Source organism: Sarcophilus harrisii, chromosome 5 (genome assembly GCF_902635505.1).
Source record: "Sarcophilus harrisii chromosome 5, mSarHar1.11, whole genome shotgun sequence".
NCBI classification, from domain to species: Eukaryota; Metazoa; Chordata; class Mammalia; order Dasyuromorphia; family Dasyuridae; genus Sarcophilus; species Sarcophilus harrisii.
Window position 1 is genome coordinate 86,119,607 of NC_045430.1, and position 21,934 is coordinate 86,141,540.

The 21,934-nt window shown below is 33.5% G+C and overlaps 1 pseudogene; it reads right to left on the reverse strand.

Annotated features, from left to right (window-relative positions):
* Nucleotides 1–18,492: 18,492 nt before the first annotated feature.
* Nucleotides 18,493–21,360, reverse strand: LOC116419701 (annotated as a pseudogene).
* Nucleotides 21,361–21,934: the final 574 nt, after the last annotated feature.

Genomic DNA, 21,934 nt, shown 5'->3' on the forward strand with positions numbered 1-21,934 from the left:
TCATTCCAACTGTGCTAGTGATGAAGAAGTTCTTATAAGTTATAAGCATCAGTTTTCATGTAGGAATGAAAAGAGATAAACATGATTAAGTTGCTTATAAATTTCCTTTCCTGATTATCTATTTATGCTTCTCCTGAGCCCTGAATTTGAAAGTTAAATTTTCTGTTCAACTTTGATCTTTTCATCCTGAACACTCCAAAGTCCTCTATTTCAATGAATTTACACCTTTTCTCCTAAGCAATATTATACTCAGTATTGCTGAGTAGATGATTCTTGTTTGTAATACTTGCTCCATAGCTTTCTGGAAAATCATATTTCAAGACCTTGATACTTTAATGTAGAAACTACTAAGTCTTGTGTTATCCTGATTGTGACTCCATTATATTCAAATTGTTTCTTTTTGGATAATTGTAATATTTTCTTCTTGACCTGAAATTTCTGGAATTTGACTATAATATTTGGCTATAATATTATATATGTGTGTATATGTATATATATAGTATTTATCTTGAAATCTTTGGAGATGATCAATGGAATTTTTTTTCAATTTCTATATTACCTTGTGCTTTTAGAACATCAGCAAAGTTTTCTTTAATAATTTTTTTTTATAAAATGATGTCTAGGTCCTTTTTATGATTATAACTTTCAGGTCAACCAATAATTTTTAATAATTTTTCTCTATCTCTCTTATTTAATTTTCAAAATCCCTTTTGAGCTTTTCCAAGGCCCGATACCAATTGTGCTTTGGATATGGGAGCTTTGATTTGTTATTTTCTTCTGAGTGTGTATTGTGATCTTCCTTATCAACATAGTAACTTCCTATGACCAGAGCCTTTTCCTGTTGTTTGCTCATCTCCCCAGCTTATTATTCAGCTATTACTTCTTTGCTAAACCAGGATTCTAAAAGCTTTAATCATTTTGTGCAGCTGTTTTCAGGAATCCTTCTAGAGACTTATAATTTTTTAGTTCTTCCAAGAAGTTATGATCCTAAGAGAAGTTTGTTTGAGTGCTGCACTATAGCTATAAGTGTTAATGTTCTAAAATAATCAAGACTTTCCTCAGTGCTAATAAAGAGACTTTACCTGATCAGTTTCATCCCCTCTGTGTGCTGAAGCCTCTGGTAGCTGCTACTGCCTCTGCCTGGATCCTTGTTTTCTAATTTGCCAAGGTTCTTTCACCCTAGTGAGACAACATTTCTGCCAAACTTCCAAGTTGTCTTTGGTGTCTCTATGTTGAGAGATCTGGAAACTTCCAGGGCTGCCACTGATTCAAAGGCCCTAAGGCCTAATCCTGGTTTGCTGGCACCAGGACTGAGCTTGGGCTAGGGCTTTGCTGGCATGCACTCTGCCAAGACTGAACTGGTCTCCCACTCTATGCAGCAGACCTTTCCTGCTAAACCTCTAATTGTCATTGGCTGGAAAATTCCTGCACTCCATTTTTTTTTTTTTTTTTTTTTTTTTTTTTTTTTTTTTTTTTTTGTGGAGCCTGATTTCTAAAAATTGTTTAAATTCATTATTTAGTAGGATTTGGAGGGCTTTGGTGGATAGTTCCAGTGAGTCTTTGCCTTTACTCAACACCTTGGCTCCAATAGTAGCTAATAAGTTATATCTCATTTGTTTGCTTTTTAAATGAGAAAGAATTGGAGTCCAGAATTCTTTTCCTATAATGACATGCATTCCATTATAATTTATTATAATTTGAATTTCTAGAAAGGAGTTTATTTTTCTATTAATTTATATTAACAAACTACAACTTCATTTCTATATGAGGGAGGGAAGACAAGAAGGGAGGACAAACTCCTAACGTTTCAAGTAAAAGTGTATGCCAATGCAATTAAATATTTACTGCGGTAGTATGTTCAGTAATAGAACTTTAGTTTGCAAAGGGTGTTACAGATCATCTGAGCAGCAGATCTGTGTGCAAATAGATCTTTTGAATCAAAATCTACGGCCACTTCTATCATGACTCACCCCTTATATAGTCTGTAATTCTAGTATCAATCAGTTTGTCTTTCTGTTTCTCTCTCTCTCTCTCTCTCTCTCTCTCTCTCTCTCTCTCTCTCCCTATCATTAATCTCTCTGTCTTATCTATTTTTCTGTTTGTCTCTCTCTTTCTATCAATTACCTATCAATTAGCATTTATTATTTACTTTGTTCCAAGAACTATGGTAATTAATAAGGATATCAGTAAGGTACCAAAAAAAAATGTTTTGCCCTTGGGGGACTCACATTCTTAATGGTGGTGATGATAGGAACTTTTCTAACATTCCTTCCCTATACCAATTAATCTCTGGCACATATACCAAAGCATTCCTTTATTTCACACTTTCAGCTTCAGGAACTGATGCTTATTTTTTCCATATTGTAGATACCTCCACTTTCTTCTCCCATTTTCCCACTATAAATACTTATGGTCTATGTGGTCTTAGGAAAGATACTTAGGAAAGAAACTCAGTTTCAACAGTAAAATACTGATAATATATACTTTACAAGGTTGTTATTAAGATGCCACTGGGAAAATAATTACATACACCATTTAAGCTTGTAAACTACTTATGTTTCAGGGCTTCAAGTTTTATTAAATTAAATAATATTATTAAATAACATTTTCTATTTTATCAGATATATTAGGACTTAGGTAATTAAGATACATTACATACATATATAAAGGTATTCCTCAAATAACCTAGGCTTCTGGTTCCTCAATCATCTTAAATCCTATAGTCTTCTCTTCCTGGACAAGGACAGGTATAGTCATAACTTAGATGTTATCAGTAACTCAGTTTCTTGATTTTTACCAGCACTGTTCATCAGCAGTCAAGTAATAATGCAGAGGAATGCCTCAAGGATGGAGCTGAGTCAATTTTCTATAGGATTGAGACTGATGATAGTTTACTTTTCAGGGGTTTTGATGAATGCTCACATACCCGATGGAATCAACTCATTTCTCTGTTTCTTAGATTTTCATCAGTTCCTTTTTTCTTATTCTCTTTTTCCTGATTTATACAAAGATTTATTGAAATCTCTTTTAGATTTCATAATTACGTTTTTGATCTAATAATGTTTAATAAGCTTTTTCTGAAGGTTTTTAATTCTTCTTTGAAAGCATTATATGATAATGGAAAAAATGCTGTACTGAGGGAGAAGGGACTTTCACCCAAGTCTTGTCTTTGTCACTTAATGGTAGTTTGATTTTAGGAAAGTCTTTTAAATTTTCTGTTTTTTCTTGTTTCTCATCCCCTTAAGAATTTTGAACCTGATGACCTCTGAGGGCTCTCCAATTCCAAATCTATGATTCCACAGATTAAAATTCAAAGAATAACATTTTCAATACCATCCCCAAATATAACAAAATTAATAAATAAGCAGTAGGAAATGAAATGACAAGTTAGTGTTCATATTTGATTTTTGTTCTGTTGAATGTAAATGCTTTTGTTCAGATATGTCCAGATATGTGATCATGTTTAAGAAGCATGCACAATATTTTGTTATAATATCAACAGAAAGAAGAAAAAATGATACCAAAACCAAAACATACTTACTTGTTGGCAATCCTTGACTGCTTACTGCTTAAAATTTTACAAGAGCATACTATATAGTTTGCTGAAAAACTGGAAAATAATAAGTTCAGTAATTTTTTTAGTATTGTCCAGTACTTCACACACTATTGATTGCTCTCTCTTACATTCTTTGAGACTCTTGCTCATTGTCAGCCAATGGGCAATATCTAGTATCATTTTCTACTTTGCCATTCAAATAAGAATGTCTTTTCTTTGAGATTCTGAGGTAGCTCTCAGGAATATCTCATCAAACATTAAAGAGAATAGAGAATTTAACTTTCCAAAATTACAAAAGATGTCTTATCTACTATGACTGAAATCTGTTCAAGAGAATTAATTCACTGAACAAGGAAACGGTATAATGAAGAGGTAAGTTTAAAAGACACTAATAAATATCAAACCTAGTCCACTTTAAAAACAAATTGGAAATAGAAGCTTGGAGGACAGTGTCCAAAGAGACCAAAAAAAAAAAAAAAACCCTTGTCAAGCTAAATAATTTAGGAAAGTAAGGCAGGTAAACATAGGGGGTATGTAGTTATTTCCAGAATTACTCTTCTGAATAATTATCTAATCTTAAGGGAAAAGGTGACTGTCAGAATTCTCTGGAGCTATTTAACTATAAAGGCAATTATTCTATATTTACTTAACATTCACCAGGAATGGTATAAACTCATAAGAATTCCTTTTCCTACTTCCCATAATACTCATTCCCAACAAAACTGCTCTATGCTGTTAAACACAAAAGAACTTGCCTTCAATTCCTTAGGAAAACTCTATAATTTCCCCCCATAATCTAGCCATTTGTTCTCTATTCTTTTGGTCCTGGTTTATTTTGGTGACAATAGGAAAAAATATATGTAATTGCAATGAGTACAATATAAAGTTCAAAATTTGTCTCCTCCTCAATCTGGTATTATTCCAGAGAAGTATCTAATTATTAATTCATGGGCACTGGAAAAAGTTATTCTAAACTACTCATTCTACCAAGTCTTCATAGGGCAGATATCTCTAATACACAGATGGAGTTAATCTGGTTTAGCCCATTTGCTGAAATGGTTTTCCTGTGTCCTGGGCCCGGCTTGTGCTACACTTTTGGAGCTACATGTGAGACTTGGGTGACTGGTGGACTTAAAAGCTGGTTAAAAACCCCTGAAAAAAGTTTGCTAGCCCTCACACTAGAAACACTAGTCCTCCATGAACAATTTACACTCCCTCAAGATAGCAATAATAGAAACATCAAGGAATAGTGGAAAGAGAAACTAGACTGACATTAGGAAGATATGGGCTCAAACACACTATTTCACATAGATTAGTCACATGCCTGGGTCCAATTCTACCCTTTGTCTTTGTGCTTTATGTGTCTACACATAACACAATAACAAAGTCAAAAATGGGTTAAAATCTTTAGTTCTGGAAGCAGTGTCCAGTGTTGAGGATTGTATATATTCTCATAAAAAAAAATAATAATAAATGGATTTGGGGCCAAGATGGCAGAAAGGAGGCACACATCTTCTTAAGCTCCACGTTTTCCCTGAGAATTTAATTCATGGCAAGCCTCAGAATTAATGCTTGACTGAAAAAAAACCCACAAACAATTACCAAGAGAAGATATCCTTGAAATTCGCCAGGAAAAGTCTGTTTTTGCTGGAGGACACGGTTTTAGATGGGCTCGGGCTGAGAGCAGGCAGCAGCAGTGAGAGTGCAGCGGGCAGCTCATAGCTGAGCAGACTGGAGGGGGCAGGGTGTGATCTCAGCCGTCTCTGCAGGGAGAGCTTTGTTACAGGATTGGCTACTTTGCCCTGGCAGCAAGCCAGCAGACAAGCAGAGAAGCTAAAAACACAGGGGATGAAGAATACAACCCTGAAAAGCTAGGGTCTCTCTGGACCTGGCCACACCCACCCCCCAGTGTCTCAGCACACTCTTGGAGTCTCAGAGTGCAGGTGCAGCACAGCCATCTCTGTCCTGCTAGTGTCTTGCTGCTGCCTCCCGCAGTCTGTAGAAGAAGCTTGGTAACACCATTCAGACTCACCCCCCAAACCCCCCCCCCCAGAAAAAAAAGCAGATTGCATTTGGGTTTTTGTTTGTTTGTTTGTTTTGTTTTGTTTTTGCTTTTTTTTTTTTTTTTTTTTTTTTGCTAGTTTGTCTTCTTTGATTCTTCTCTGGCAAAATAAGCAAAAAATTTATATGGACCTCAACCATTGACAGCATCTTTATGGATAAAGAGTTGACTTTAAACCATGAGGAGACTAAAAACAGACTAAAACAGAATAAATTCCCAAAGGATCATATGATGGGATCCTCGACACAGATGACTCTCATAGTAGAAATTAAAAAGGCTTTCACAAGAGAGCTAGAAGAAAAATGGGAAAAGGAAAGGGAAGCTTGGCAAGAGAATCTGGAGAAATCATCCCACTCATTTAAAGACAGAATGGATAAAAAAATCAAATCCTTGAAAACAGGATTAATGAACTGGAAAAAGAAAATAGCTCTCTAAAAATAAAATTGGCAAAATGGAAAAAAAATTCCATAGAACAAAATAACTCACTTAAAAACTCAATTGGACAATTAGAAAAAGATATAAAAAAATGAGGCAAAGGAACCTTATTATATCTGAGAGAAAGAATGGAGGGGGGTGAACTTAGTGCATATCTTACTGCCATCAGAATTGGATTTAAAAGAAAAAATTTAGAAATATTTGATTTATGGTGAAACTTCTGCCACCTCATTGAAAAGTGGGAGGGGAAAAGTGAAAAGGCAAAGAATAAGCTAAGTGAAAGAGAATACAGAAATAGTGAGGAAAAGGAGTAAGATGGGGGAGGAACACTAAGGTGGGGGGAGGGATACTAAAAAGGGAGGGCTGTGAGAAGCAAGTGGTGCTCACAAGTTTAATACTGGGGAGGGGATAAGGGGAAAGGAAGGGAGAAAAGCATAAACAGGGGTTAACAAGATGACAAGTAATACAGAATTGGTCATTTTAACCATAAATGTGAATGGGGTAAACTCCCCCTATAAAGAGGAAGCAGTTAGCAGCATGGATTAAAAGCCAGAATCCTACAATATGTTGTTTACAGGAAACACACCTGAAGCAGGGAGATAAATGCAGAGTAAAGGTAAAATGTTGGAGCAGAATCTACTGCGTTTCAGGTGAAGTAAAAAAAGCTGGGGGAGCCATCCTGATCTCAGATCAAGCAAAAACAAAAATTGATCTAATTAAAAGAGATAAGGAAGGGCACTATATCTTGCTAAGGGGTAGCATACATAATGAAGCAATATCAATATTAAACATATATGCACCAAGTGGTGTAGCATCTAAATTCTTAAAAGAGAAATTAAGAGAACTACAAGAAGAAATACACAACAAAACTAATAGTGGGAGATCTCAACCTTGCACTCTCAGAATTAGATAAATCAAACCACAAAATAAATAAGAAAGAAATCAAAGAAGTAAATAGAATACTAGAAAAGTTAGATATGATAGATTTTTTGGAGAAAACTAAATGGAGACAGAAAAGAGTACATTTTCTTCTGAGCAGTTCATGGAACCTATACAAAAACTGACCATATATTAGGACATAAAAACCTCAAACTCAAATGCAGTAAGGCAGAAACAGTAAATGCATCCTTTTCAGACCACGATGCAAAGAAAATTATATTCAATAAAAAGCCAGGGGAAAATAGACCAAAAAATAATTGGAAACTAAATAATCTCATACTAAAGAATGATTGGGTGAAACAGCAAATCATAGCCATAATTAATAACTTCACCCAAGAAAATGACAATAATGAGATGTCATACCAAAGTGTGTGGGATGCAGTCAAAGATGTAATAAGGGGAAATTTTATATCTCTACAAGCCTACTTGCATAAAATAGAGAAAGAGAAGGTCAATGAATTGGGCTTTCAACTAAAAATGCTAGAAAAGCAACAAATTAAAAACCCCCAGTCAAACACTTAATTTGAAATTATAAAAATAAAAGGAGAGATCAATAAAATTGAAAGTAAAAAAAGTTATTGAATTAATTAATAAAACTAAGAGTTGTTTCTATGAAAAAACCAACAAAATAGATAAATCCTTAGTAAATCTGACTAAAAAAAGGAAAGTGGAAAATCAAATTGTTAGTCTTAAAAATGAAAAGAGAGAACTTGCCACTAATGAAGAGGAAATTAGAGCAATAATTAGGAGTTACTTTGCCCAACTTTATGCCAATAAATTCGACAACTTAAATGAAATGGAAGAATACCTTCAAAAATATAGCTTGCTCAGATTAACAGAAGAAGAAGTAAATAGACTAAACAGCCCCATTTTAGAAAAAGAAATAGAACAAGCTATTAACCAACTCCCTAAGAAAAAATCCCTAGGACCAGATGGATTTACATGTGAATTCTACCAAACATTTAAAGAACAATTAATTCCAATGATTTATAAACTATTTGAAAAAATAGGGATTGAAGGAATCCTACCCAAATTCCTTTTATAACACAGACATGGTACTGATACCTAAACCAGGTAGGTTGAAAACAGAGAAAGAAAATTATAGACCAATCTCCCTAATGAATATTGATACTAAAATCTTAAATAAAATATTAGCAAAAAGATTACAGAAAATCATCCCCAGGATAATACAGTATGACCAAGTAGGATTTATACCAGGAATGCAGAGCTGGTTCAATATTAGGAAACCTATTAGCATAATTGACTATATCAATAACCAAATTAACAAAAACCATATGATCATCTCAATAGATGCAAAAAAAGCATTTCATAAAATACCAACATCCGTTCCTAATAAAAACACTTGAGAGGATAGGAATAAATATACTTTTCCTTAAAATAGGAGCATATATTTAAAACCATCAGTAAGCATCATATGCAATGGGGAAAAACTGGAACCTTTCCCAGTAAAATCAGGAGTGAAACAAGGTTGCCCACTATCACCATTATTATTAATATTGTATTAGAAACACTAGCCTCAGCAATGAGTCAAGAAAGAGATTAAAGGAATTAGAGTAGGTAATGAGGAAACCAAACTATCACTTTTGCAGTTGATTTCATGGTATACTTAGAGAACCCCAGAGATTCTACTAAAAAGCTATTAGAAATAATTCATAAATTTAGCAAAGTTTCAGGATACAAAATAAATCCCCATAAATCCTCAGCATTTTTATACATCACCAATAAAATCCAACAGCAAGAGATACAAAAAGAAATTCTATTCAAAATAACTGTCCACAGCATAAAATATTTGAAAAATCTATGTGCCAAAAGAAAATCAGGAATTATATGAGCAAAATTACAAAACACTTTCACGCAAATAAAGTCAGATTTAAATAATTGGAAAAATATTAAGTGCTCTTGGATTGGCCGAGTGAATATAATAAAAATGACAATACTCCCTAAACTAATCTATTTATTTAGTGCTATACCAATCAGACTCCCAAGAAAATATTTTAATGACCTAGAAAAAATAACAACAAAGTTCATTTGGAAGAACAAAAGGTCGAGAATCTCAAGGGAATTAATGAAAAAAAATCAAATGAAGGTGGCCTAGCTGTACCTGATCTAAAACTATATTATAAAGCAGCAGTCACCAAAACCATTTGGTATTGGCTAAGAAATAGATTAGTTGATCAGTGGAATAGGTTAGGTTCACAAGACAAAATAGTCAACTATAGCAATCTAGTGTTTGACAAACCCAAAGATTCTAACTTTGGGGATAAAAATTCATTATTTGACAAAAACTGCTGGGAAAACTGGAAATTAGTATGGCAGAAATTAGGCACGGACCCACACTTAACACCATACACCAAGATAAGATCAAAATGGGACTATGATGTAGGCATAAAGAATGACATTATAAGTAAATTAGAGGAACATCTGATAGTTTACATCTCAGACTTGTGGAGGAGGAAGGAATTTGTGACCAAAGATGAACTAGATATCATTATTGATCACAAAATAGAAAATTTTGATTATATCAATTAAAAAGCCTTTGTACAAGGCTTTTTACAAGGCTGTATATAATTGATATAATAAAAAAAAGCCTTTGTACAAACAAAACTAATGCAAATAATATTAGAAGGGAAGCAACAAAATGGGAAAACATTTTCACAGTTAAAGGTTCTGATAACGGTCCCATTTCCAAAATATATAGAGAATTGATGCTAATTTATCAGAAATCAAGCCATTTTTCAATTGAAAAATGGTAAAAGGATATGAACAGACAATTTTCAGAAGATGAAATTGAAACTATTTCCACTCATATGAAAGTGTTCCAAATAACTATTGATTAGAGAAATGCAAATTAAGACAACTCTGAGATACCACTACACACCTGTCAGATTGGCTAAGATGACAAGAAAAAATAATGATGAATGTTGGAGGGGATGTGGGAAAACTGAGACATTGATGCATTGCTGGTGGAGTTATGCATGAATCAAACTATTCTGGAGAGCAATCTGGAATTATGCCCAAAAAGTTATCAAACTGTGCATACCCTTTGATCCAGCAGTGCTACTATTGGGCTTATATCCCAAAGAAATACTAAAGAAGGGAAAGGGACCTGTACATGCCAAAATCTTTGTGGCAACCCTGTTTGTAGCAGCTAGAAACTGGAAAATGAATGGATGCCCATCAATTGGAGAATGGTTGGGTAAATTGTAGTAGATGAATGTTATGGAATATTATTGTTCTGTAAGAAATGACCAGCAGGATGAATACAGAGAGGCTTGGAGAGACTTACATGAACTGATGTTAAGTGAAATGAGCAGAACCAGGAGATCATTATATACTTCAACTATGATACTGTATGAGGATGTATTCTGATGGAAGTGGATTTCTTCGACAAAGAGAAGATCTAATTCAGTTTCAATTGTTCAGTGGTGGACAGAAGCAGCTACACCCAAATAAAGAATACTGGAAAATGAATGTAAACTGTTTTCATTTTTTTTCTTCCCGGATTATTTTTACCTTCAGCATCCAATTCTTCTTGTGCAACAAGAGAACCATTTGGTTCTGCACACATATATTGTACCTAGGTTATACTGTGACATATTTAACATGTATAGGACTGCTTGCCATTTGGGGGAGGGGATGGAGAGAAGGAGGGGAAAAGTTGGAATAGAAGTGAGTACAAGGGATAATGTTGTAAAAATTTACCTAGGCATGGGTTCTGTCAATAAAAAGTTATAATTATTTAAAGAAAGAGAAAAAGAAAGAACGATAAATAAATAAATAAATGTTTTGCATTTGACTGAAGAATAACTTTTCAAACCCTCATTCTTTCTCTTCTAAAGATACCCCTGAAATTCTTTCATTATTTTTTTCTCCCTATGGTACTAACCTTATTGGCTTTTTTTGTAGATAATTATATGAATCACTGAGTACTAAGCTCTTTTTATTGGTACATCTGTATTTTCAATAAAGACATAAATAAAAGTGACAAACAGGAAAGGAGAAAAAAATATAATTCTGTACCATATAATCAGAAAATTCCAGTAGTGAGTCAGGCAGATTTTGATGTGAATGATTTGTCTGAAAAAATAACAAGTTTTTTTTTCTTTTTATGTGTAGTTGGGATATTGAATGTATCCTATAGTATAGACAGAAAAAATGTCTGAGCTGAGTAAGGAGAGTTATCAATTCTTTAGCTGCTCAAATTTTTTATTTTTCTGTCTCTTGATACTGATTGTTCCCCCATGATTAGAATGCATTCTTCCCCCATCTATATCTCAGAGGCTCCTCTTTCAAAACAGTTTAAGCATCCCCTTCTATATTAAACCTTTCCTGATTCTCCAAATACTAGAGTTGTCCATCTCAAAGTCCTTTTTGTTTTCACTATTAGGTTTTTATTTGCTGTTACATTGCACCATAAATCGAGTGCTGGGCCTAGAATCAGGAAGACTCATTTCTCCAAATTCAAATCTGACTTCAGACCCTTAACAGCTGTTTGTTCCTTTCAACCTTTTTGTTTCAGTTTATTTGTGTGTAAAATGAACTGGAGAAGGTGGCAATGCACTATAGTGCCAGGAAAACCCTAGATGGTTGTCATAAAGAGTTGAACACAACTGAAATGATTTAATGACAACAAATTTATTTGCATTTATTCTCTAAATGTATCCTTAAAAAAACGAATTTGATCTCCAAATACTTAATTAGTGAATTCTAAGTGCTAGGTGCTGTACTGGGTGCTCCAGATACAAGAATCTAAAAAGCAATCTTTACTTCCAGGGTTCTAGCATCTTTTTTTCTTTCTTTTCTTTTGGGGGGGGGGTTGGGAGGAGACTGTTTTTTTCTGATTCTCCTAAGGTTGCAGATGCAATAGCCACTGTGCCTTGGCACAATTCCCACTAATTATTATCACTGGACTTTAATCTTAATCCATTTCTGACCTGGGTTGGCTTGTTGTTACTTATAGGACAGCATAATGGAACCCAGCTCTCAGGGTCTCACCACAATTATACCAGGCTTGGTAGAGACACCTGACTGACTTAGGTATATGAAACTCATAATTACTTGAGGTGAAATGATCTACAGTTCTGTTCTACAAAGTAGTAAGATCCTAGGTATGTAACCACATCTAGTAGGTTCTTACTTTTTAATGATACAAACAAGTACATAAAGAAGTACACAGAGTATTGTCCACTAAAATTTATACACATTTCAATTGTTTACATTTGCTAATTTTCCTCTTTAAAATAATGTTACAGATTTATGGGCTGATGAAATGTAGATACATATATGGGTATGTAACATTAATATAAAATACATAAAAACAGTGTTTATATATACAAATGTTTACATATTTAAGCATATATAGGCTTGTGTGTGAGTATACACACATATATGTATGTGTGTATATATTTTTGCATACATATATATACAAATATGTATGTGTGTGTGTGTGTGTGTGTGTGTGTGTGTGTGTGTGTTAAATACCAGGTAGACTGGGAGGGAAGGCACTAGCAGAATTCTGGGGATCAATTAAGGCTTAAGAAAAAATATTGTACATAAAGGAAAAGAGAGACCCTATAAGGCAGAAATTGCCTCCCCAAAAGTACACTTTCTGAATGTGAGATTAACATATGCCTTATTGTTTTCTCTCTTAGCTTCTAGAAAATAGAAACTTTCATTTCTCTTGTCCTTATCCCTAGCATAAAATACAATGCTGGCTGGCATTTAGTAGTACTAGTAAATGCTTTCTGATTTTGTGGTATTCTATAATAATCTTTACCACCGGTAAGTGGTAAAGATTCAGTAGGACCTGGGTTTATGAGAACTGAGTTTGAGTTTGAGCACTGTCAATTAGTAACATTGTAGCAGCAGAGGCAGCAGTAGTAGTAGTGGAAGTGGTAGTGGTGGTGGTGGTGATAATATAGCAATAATAATAAGAAGCAGCAGAACAAGAAGGAGTAAGAAGAGATGGAGGAGAGGAAGATGACAAAAAGGAGGAGAAGAAGAAAAAGAAGAGAGAGAGAGATTGTTAGAGAATGTTTCAATCTGTGTTCAAACACAATCAGTTCCTTCTCTGGGTAAGAATAAAATTTTTCATTATAAGTCCTTCAGAGTCATCATGGATCACTGTACTGATAAGAATAACAGAATCATTTACAACTGATCATCTCAGAACATTGCTATTGTTATTATTTTATATATAGTACATTTCATTTTTCTTGAGTTCATGGAGGAATTTTTAGTTGTTTTTTTTGAGAGTATCCTACTAATCATTTGCCATAGAAAAATAATTTTCCATCATAATCACATGCATACCACACTTTATTCAACTACTCCCTAATTTATGGGCATCTCCTCAATTTCCAAATTTTTGCCCTGAGTAGAGATCTATTCTAATTCTTTTTGTACATAAAGATCATTTCCCTTTTTAGAAAATCTATTTTAGTATTCATACATAGTAGTGGTTGTTAGTTCAAAGAATATGCATGAATTTATTATTCTTTGTGCATGATCCACATCTTTTGATCATTTATCAATTGGACCATGCTCTTATTTTTTTTTAAATAAATTTGACAATTCTCTCTATGTTTGAGAAATGAGCCCTTATCAGAGAAACTACTTCAAAATTATATTTACAATTACTATTGCTAACTGTATTCTCCCCCTTTATTCTATTCCCTCTCTCCTTTCATCCTGTCCTCAAAAGTGTTTTTCCACTCACCACTTCCTCACCCAATATTGCCCTCTCTTTTATTATTTTCTCCCCTTCCTGTTTTTATTTCCTTGCTACTTTCCTGCAGGCTAAGAAGATTTCTATCTCTATATTGAGTGTTTATGTTATTTTGTCTTTGAGCCAATTCTGATAAGTGTAAGGTTGACTCATTGTTCCTCTCTTCCCCCTCTTCCCCTCCATTGTAAAATAGTTTTCTTGCCTCTTTTTATGGCAAATAATACCACTCCAGTTCTCCCTTTCTTTCCCTTTCTCTCAGTAGATTCCTCTCTTTCCTCTAAATTTCATTTTAAGCGATATTATCTCTTTACATTCAACTCACACTTATGTCCTCTGCCTATTTATATTGATGGAGACAATACTATTATGATTATCTTACAAGAATTTTGAGGAAAGCATTTTTTTTAATTTCAATAGAATTATATTTTCCAAATTCATATAAATATAAGTTTAAATATTTGTTTTTTAAGACTTTGTGTTGCAAATTTTTCTTCCTCCACAAGACAGCAGGTAACCTTATAAAAGTTAATATGTACAATTATTTAATCATATTTCTATATTTGTCATGTTGCATAAGAAAGATCAGACCAAATGGGGAAAAACATGTGAAACAAGCAAAGAAACAAAAAAATGAAAATTCTATGTTGTGTCTGTATTCAGTTTCCATAATTCTCTCCTTGGATGGGAATGGCATTTTCTCTCTCAAGTCTATTGGAACTACTTTGAACCATAGCATTGTTGAGAAGAGCCAAGTTCATCACAATTATCACATAATCTTGTTGTTATTGTGTACAATGTTCTCTTGTTTTTGCTTGCTACATCCAGCATCAGTTCATGAGAGTCTTGCCAGGCTCTTTTGAAATCAGCATACTCATTATTTCTAACAGAACAATAATATTCCTTTAAATTCACATAAAATAATTATTCTGTCATTCTCCAACTGTTGGGCATTCACTCAATTTCCAGTTCCTTGCCACTACAAAAAGGGCTGCTATAAGCATTTTTGCACATATGGATCATTCCCCCCTTTTATGACCTCTTTGGAATAGAAAACTAGTAATGTCATTGCTAGATTAAAGAGTATACACAGTTTTTAATAGCACTTTATTTATTTATTTGCTAAGGCAATTGGGATTAAGTGATTTGCCCAAGGTGATACAATTAGGAAGGGCCAAGTGTCTAATTGGGATTAAGTGATTTGCTCAAGGTGATACAATTCGGAAGGGTCAAATGTCTGAGTTCAGATTTGAACTCCAGTCCTCCTCACTTCAGGGCTGGTTCTCTATGCATTGTGCCACCTAGCTGCCCCAGCACTTTTAGTTTTGAGGAAAGTATTTCAAGGCACACTAAAGTGCTCATTTAAAATTTGATTTGCCTTTAACCATTACTTACATGGAGAAAGGTGATGTGAAAGATATATTTCTTTTTAAAATTCTATTTATTTTATCCTGAACTTAAGAAATAAGAAATAAGCATTGACATAATATAGTTGGAAGAAGAAAAAAATTCATTGTACATGAGAGTATAAATATATTTTGGATACATGATCTAGATATAAAGAGATTACAAGAAAAAGTAAAGAACATGGAATATATTACCTATCAGACTTTTGGATTGGTGAACAAGTTCTGAATCAATGAGAAAGAGAGAGCATTGGGAGTTATAAAGTGAATAATTCTGATTACATTAAATTAAAAAGATTTTGGACAAATAAAAATATAGGCAAGATCAAAAGGAACAAAGAAAACTGGTGTGTGGTGTTCTTTTTTCCAAAACACAGCCAAGTGATAAAAGTTCAGATCTTTTATTGTTTTCTTCAATATAGCCCGGTTAGCTCAGAGGCCTATCTCTCTACTTGGTTCTAAGAGCTCTTGCAGCTTTGTCCTTAGCTTCTGCCTCTGCTTTCTTCAGACTCCAGCCAGCACCAAGTTGGAAGATGCAATGAATCTCTTTTGCCTCAAAGATAGGGCTTGTGGGCTTCCTCCCAGAGTGCTCCTCTCTGACCCAGTCAATGTTCCCAAGAAACTCTCTTAAACTCTAAGAGCTTCCTGTATATATATGATCTCCCAAAGAGAAACTCCTCCTTCTGGAGAGAGAGGGATTCTGGGTTATCTCCCAGAGTGCTCTCTGGCCCTAAGGGAGGTGTGAATTCGGATATCTCATACTAAGCCCTGAAATCTCCCAAATGTGTGAGCTCCGTTGAGTACTTAGATACTTATGAGCTCTCTAAAGGTGTGAACACAAGCATGGTTTCTATCGGTTGTACTTAGTACCTTGTTTCAAGTTCTGGCCCAAAATATCAACTTCTAAGATCAAATCAATCATATTGAACCATGCCAAATTAGATAATTATTGTCTCTATCAACTCCAATGGCTTAATAGTTTGTAAAGATTCCAACACTGGTGGGCATTTTTATAGACAGATTCACAGTTAAAGATGACATATCTAAAATAAATTTTAAAAATTTATTAACTCTATAAGAAATATTTGGATGAATTGTCAAACTCTACAAATCAAGTCTTGATTTATTGTTTTATTGATTATCTATACTTAAGAAAGTGATGGAAAAATTGTTAATAAATGAGAGTAAAATTTGATGTGTGTAATTATTTCCCTATGAAAACCTTTATTTTGAAACATTCACCACAATACTCCTGGTATTATGCATCACTTTGCCAAGATATAACTACTAGGTAGATCTAGTAATTACAAAGCTGGGTCAAAGGATAGTATTATAGCCCTTTGGGAATAGTTCAAATTGCTTTCCAGAATGGTTGGATCATTTCCCAACTTCATTAACAATGCATTAATGTCCAAGTTTTCCTATATCCCTTCTAACATTTATCATTATCTTTTCCTGTCATTTTAGTCATTCTGGGAACTGTGAGGTGGTACTTCAGAGTTATTTTAATATGCATTTCTCTAATCAATAGTGGCATAGAGGATTTATTCATATGACTATAGATGTATTTAATTTCATCATATGCAAATTGTCTGTTCATATCCTTTGACCATTTACGAATTGGGAAATGACTTGCATCCTTATAATTTTGACACAGTTCTTTATATAATTCAGAAATGAGATCTTTATTAGAAACACTGGATTTGTCCCAAATTTGCACTTTTCTTTTAATCTTGTTTCTCTTGATTTTGTTTGGGAAAAAAATAATTTAATGTAATCAAAGTTGTTCATTTTGCCTTTCAAAATATTCTCTAGTTCTTCCTTGGTCATAAATTCCTCCCTTCTCCAAACATCTGATTGATAAATTATCTTTTGATCTAATTTTTTTATGGTATGGTACTTTATGCCCAAATCATGTACCATTTTGACCTTATTTTTTATGGAGTGTGAAATGTAGGAATATGCCAAATTTCAGAAGTACTATTTTCCAATTTTCCCAAAAATTTTTGTCAGATACTGAGTGCTTATTCCCATAGCTGGAATTGGGTGTTTATCAAATATTAGATTGTGTTGTATGTATCTAATCTATTCCACAGACCCCCCACTCTACTTCTTAGCCAGTACCAAATGGTTTTGATGAGTGCTGCATTAGAATATACTTTTAGGTTTATTACTGTTAAGTCACTATCCATTGTATTTTTTTTTCATTAATTCCCTTGATGTTCTTGAATTTTTGTTCTTCTAGGTAAATTGTATTATTATTTTATCTAGTTATATTAAATATTTTTGGCAGTTTGATTGTTTTGACATTGAACAAGTAGACCAATTTAAGCCAAATTGTCATTTTTATTATATTCACTCAGTTTACCTAGGAGCAATTGATATTTTTCCAATTGATTAGATCTGACATTTTGTGTGAGAAGTGTTAGATCATTGCATTCACATAGTGCTTGGGTTTATCTGATCCTTTATTGTAAACGCTGCCAGATCCTGATTAATTCTGACTGTTGATCCTTGATAACTAAATTGCTTTTTTCTGGCGACTTGCAGTATTTTCCCTTTGAGATTGTAATTCTAGATTTTATAAATTTAACATGGTTCTTTATACATTTTAGAAATGAGGCTTTTATCAGAAACATTGGATGTAAACATTGTTTTCCAGCCTTATAATTCTCTTTTGTCCTTGTTTGAGTCTTTGTTCAGAAATTTTTTAAGTAAATGTAATCAGTGTTGTCCATTTTGCCTTTCTTAATGTTCTTTAGTTCTCCTTTGGTCATAAATTTCCTTCCTTTCCAAATATTTGAGAGGTAAACTATCCCTTACTCTACTTTCTCTCTACCATTATTCTTTCATTATAATTATTGCATATGTTATCTAATTTGACAAATATAGACAGGCAGTTTTTTTTATTCATTTTTGTTGTTGTTGTTTAATATTATTTTCATTATATCTGCTAGATTCTGGCCATTATTTTTTAATATTTTATTTTTCCAATTGCATGAAAAAACAATATTAATTATTTATTCTTTTAAAATGTTCTATTCCAAATTCTCTCCTTCCTACCCTTTCCTACTTTCTCATTGGGAAGGCAAGAAATATGATATTGGGTATAAACCTCATCATGCAAAACATATTTCAATATTTTCCATGTTGTGATCATATAGAGGGAAATGGGAATGAAAAAAATATGAAGAGTGACTATGCAAAAGGTGCCTAAATATTCATATTTGCTTTAAATGCCCACATAATTAATATAACAGAACAGAATAAGAGATACAGGGAAATAATTTCTGGTAGAGAGGGAAGGAAGTTCACACCCTCCAAGCAGGGCTGCAGAAAAAAGCAGGGCTGCAGAAAAAAGCAGGGTAGGGCATTAGTTTTCCATTACATAAAAGACTAATGGAAGGAAAAGAAAGAAATGTATTGGTTTATGCTGCAGAAAGGAGGAAAAAACGATGGTGAGCAACCAGTATGATATAACCAAGCAGAGACTCTAAAAGTATATAAGTAAGTGATAAGAAATTATGTGATAGGAAGTGAAAATGAACTAGTTATATGGCAGAATAAAGTGATATCAGGTGGAGGGTATTCTTTAATCATATAATAGTGATTTCATGAAACTAGCAGGAAATCAAGCAATTTAGGTGACTGCTAATAAAAAAAAAAGTTGTGGGAGATGATAAACAAGTGTAATACAAAATTGGCAGTCCTGATGCATATTGAATCATTGGCATAAATTCCCAAATTGATGTTATTACAACTTCACTTGAGCATTTGAGAAAGAAAAAGCAATCATAAGCAACTGTAAAGCATCTTGAATTCTATGCTAGTATAACATAAGTTCTCTTTAATTGTATTTTCTATGATTCTAGGTCTAATCAAATCAGAAATGCTTTGATCAAGACCTTAACAATGGAGAGATTTATCAAGAATAAGTTAGGTACAAAGTGATGATTCATTTTGAGGAGACATCACAGCAACTCGAAGATCATTTCTGTAGATATCAAGGTATTGCAAATATAGAGTTATAAAGGTAATACAGACTTCTAATAATAATGAATAAAAATTAAAACTCAAACAATTTTTTAAAAAATAGTTTATCATTTACCTACTGTGTGTGAGCCAGCATGCTATGTTGGGAAGATACAAAGGAAGAAAATTAAATAGTTCATATAGTCAAGGTAATTACCTTGAAGTGTTGAAATACAACACACCACATATATGCATACATACATATGTATACATGGGTGTATTTGTGTGTGTGTGTGTGTGTAGGAGAGAATGATTGACGTTAATGTAATCATAAATATCACCACTGCCTAGGAAATGCCCTTTGTCTCTAAGAATTGTGTATCTGTGAAGGATAGTTATAAGAGAGGAGAATAGTCACAGGTAAAATGGTCAATGATATTATCAGCACAATAGTCAAGTTGTTGCATTAGAATCATTCCTGGGAAGATGATCAAGAATGAAATCAATTATAAACAGATGACTAATAATGTGCAGACTCTATTGCTCATAATGTTAGTATAATATAGGGGTTTGCCAATGGCAGCGTAGCAATCATAGGACATGGCCATTAGAAGGTAAAATTCAGTTACTACAAAAAGGAATTAAAAAAAAATTTGAGCCAAGCAGTTGCATAAGAAATAATTTTGTCCCCAGTAATGATGTTGCCCAAGGATCTGGGAACACCAGAATTGTAAATGAAATTTCTAAGAAGGAAAAAATTCAGAGTAAGAAATACATTGAAGTCTGAAGGTGAGAATCCAGCAGGATGAGGATGAGGATAGTCACATTGCCAGGAATGATGAATATGTATGCCAGTAAAAGAAAGAAGAAAATGAGAATTTGAAGCTCTGGTCATCTGACCATCCCAGGAGGATGAACTCTGATATTTGCATATGATTTTTCATGTTTGTTTCACTTTTAGTAGATCGACAAAAAGAAAGCAAAAAGAAAACAAATTTAAAAAGAAACATAATTTATACATGGTCTATACTTGAAATGGAGCAGGGAAAAAGGTATTAGAATCAATATATTCAATCATTAAAGCATTTATTAAGTCCCTGTTTATGTTACTATAATGATATAAAGAGTTCTCAAAGATAATACACCATCGATGCTTTTAAGGACCTTAATGTATTTGGGAATATATATCCCCTCAAAATATAAGAAAATACAGCTAAGTACAAAATATCTCCAAGTGTAATACTAATTTCCTTATTCTTCCTCAGCTATTATTTAAGGTCTGTAATTGCCCACCAATGTACTTTTAACAACATCTAATAATACAATATTTTATATATGAAACATTCAAACCTATTTAGAACAACTTTATATTTACATATACTCTATGCCTTACTTAAACTTTGCACTTTACTCACAATCCTCCTTTCTTATGTATGAAATATAGTATTTCTCTCTCCTTTCTCCAATTTTATTGATTCCACAATGTCCAATTTAAATCTGCTTCAGTTTCCCTATCTCCAATATGGGGATAATTATACTCTTCTAGTTAGGAATAACTTCTGTTTCCACCCTAACCATACTTTGTCCACCTTTGAAGTTCTTATTCTATATCACAGTGAATTTTATAATGGTGTATATACCATATATACCTCTACTGGAGTGTAACTAGGAGATTAAGGACATTATCTCCTGCCATTCACATTTTTAATCTCCTTTTATCATCCTCTATCCTATGTCAAGGAATGATGAAAAAAAGAGATTAAAGAAAATCAAAAGATAAGCTCTAGGATACCTAAGCTTTATAGATGATGCAAAGTTTAGACAATTTGGTAGAGGATGCTGAGAAAATGGAAATGGTGAAGTAGGGCAGAAAATTCCAAGCTCTCCAGATTTCCCCCACAAACAAAAAGCAAAATTGCATCCCTAGGCAAATGTAGACAAGTGAAAAAATTTAAGACTTCTGGTAGAAGAGGGATACTCCTAGGACAAGAAGAGAAAGATCCTAAAACTAAGATTTGGCAGATGTGAATGAACTCCACCAAGCTAACTCTACTGAAACAGTGAGCAGAGAACCCTGGTGTAGCTGAGTTCAGAGATAGTCTCATCTCCAACCAAATATAGGAAATTTCATTTCTTGAAAAATATGGGAAGATAGGGGATTTAAGTTTGGGGAGATTGAAGAACCTCTGCTGACAAGAAATGCCAGGATACTGAGACACACCATGTGTAAGACAGTACTAGCATATCTGAATCATTGGGGCAGAAAAGCTACTGGCTTATGGCCAGTAATAATTCAAATTTAGAAAGTTATTCTGGGAATAGGAAGGAAAAATAAACCCTCCTATCTCAAATAGTAATGTTAAATTATTACTTATTCCCAAAATAATTTATAAAATTCAAAATCAAGTGAGAGACACTAAGTAAAAACCAAAAAAAAAATTCAAGAAAAACAAAATTAATAAAAAAAGTCAATCAACTGGAAAAGAAGAATCAGTCTTTAAAAAGAAAATGACTTGATGGAACCTGATGGAAGAAAGGGATTACAATTAGGGAGAATAGAGTTGTATGCAGCTGAGACAACTGAGATACCCCCTGGAGAGGTGAAATCTGTTCCTCTCCAGCCTATGGATCCCTTGCCTCCAGGCACAGTAGGCTTGACCATTTTACCTCCTGAGAGTACGTACAAAACAGTGTCCATCCACATACTGATGTGGGAAACTGGGGAATGTGTAGATAATATCCCAGTCACCAATACAGGCAGCCAATGTGTGACTTATCACCTAGGAGAAATAGTAGCATCAGGTTTACTCATACAGAAT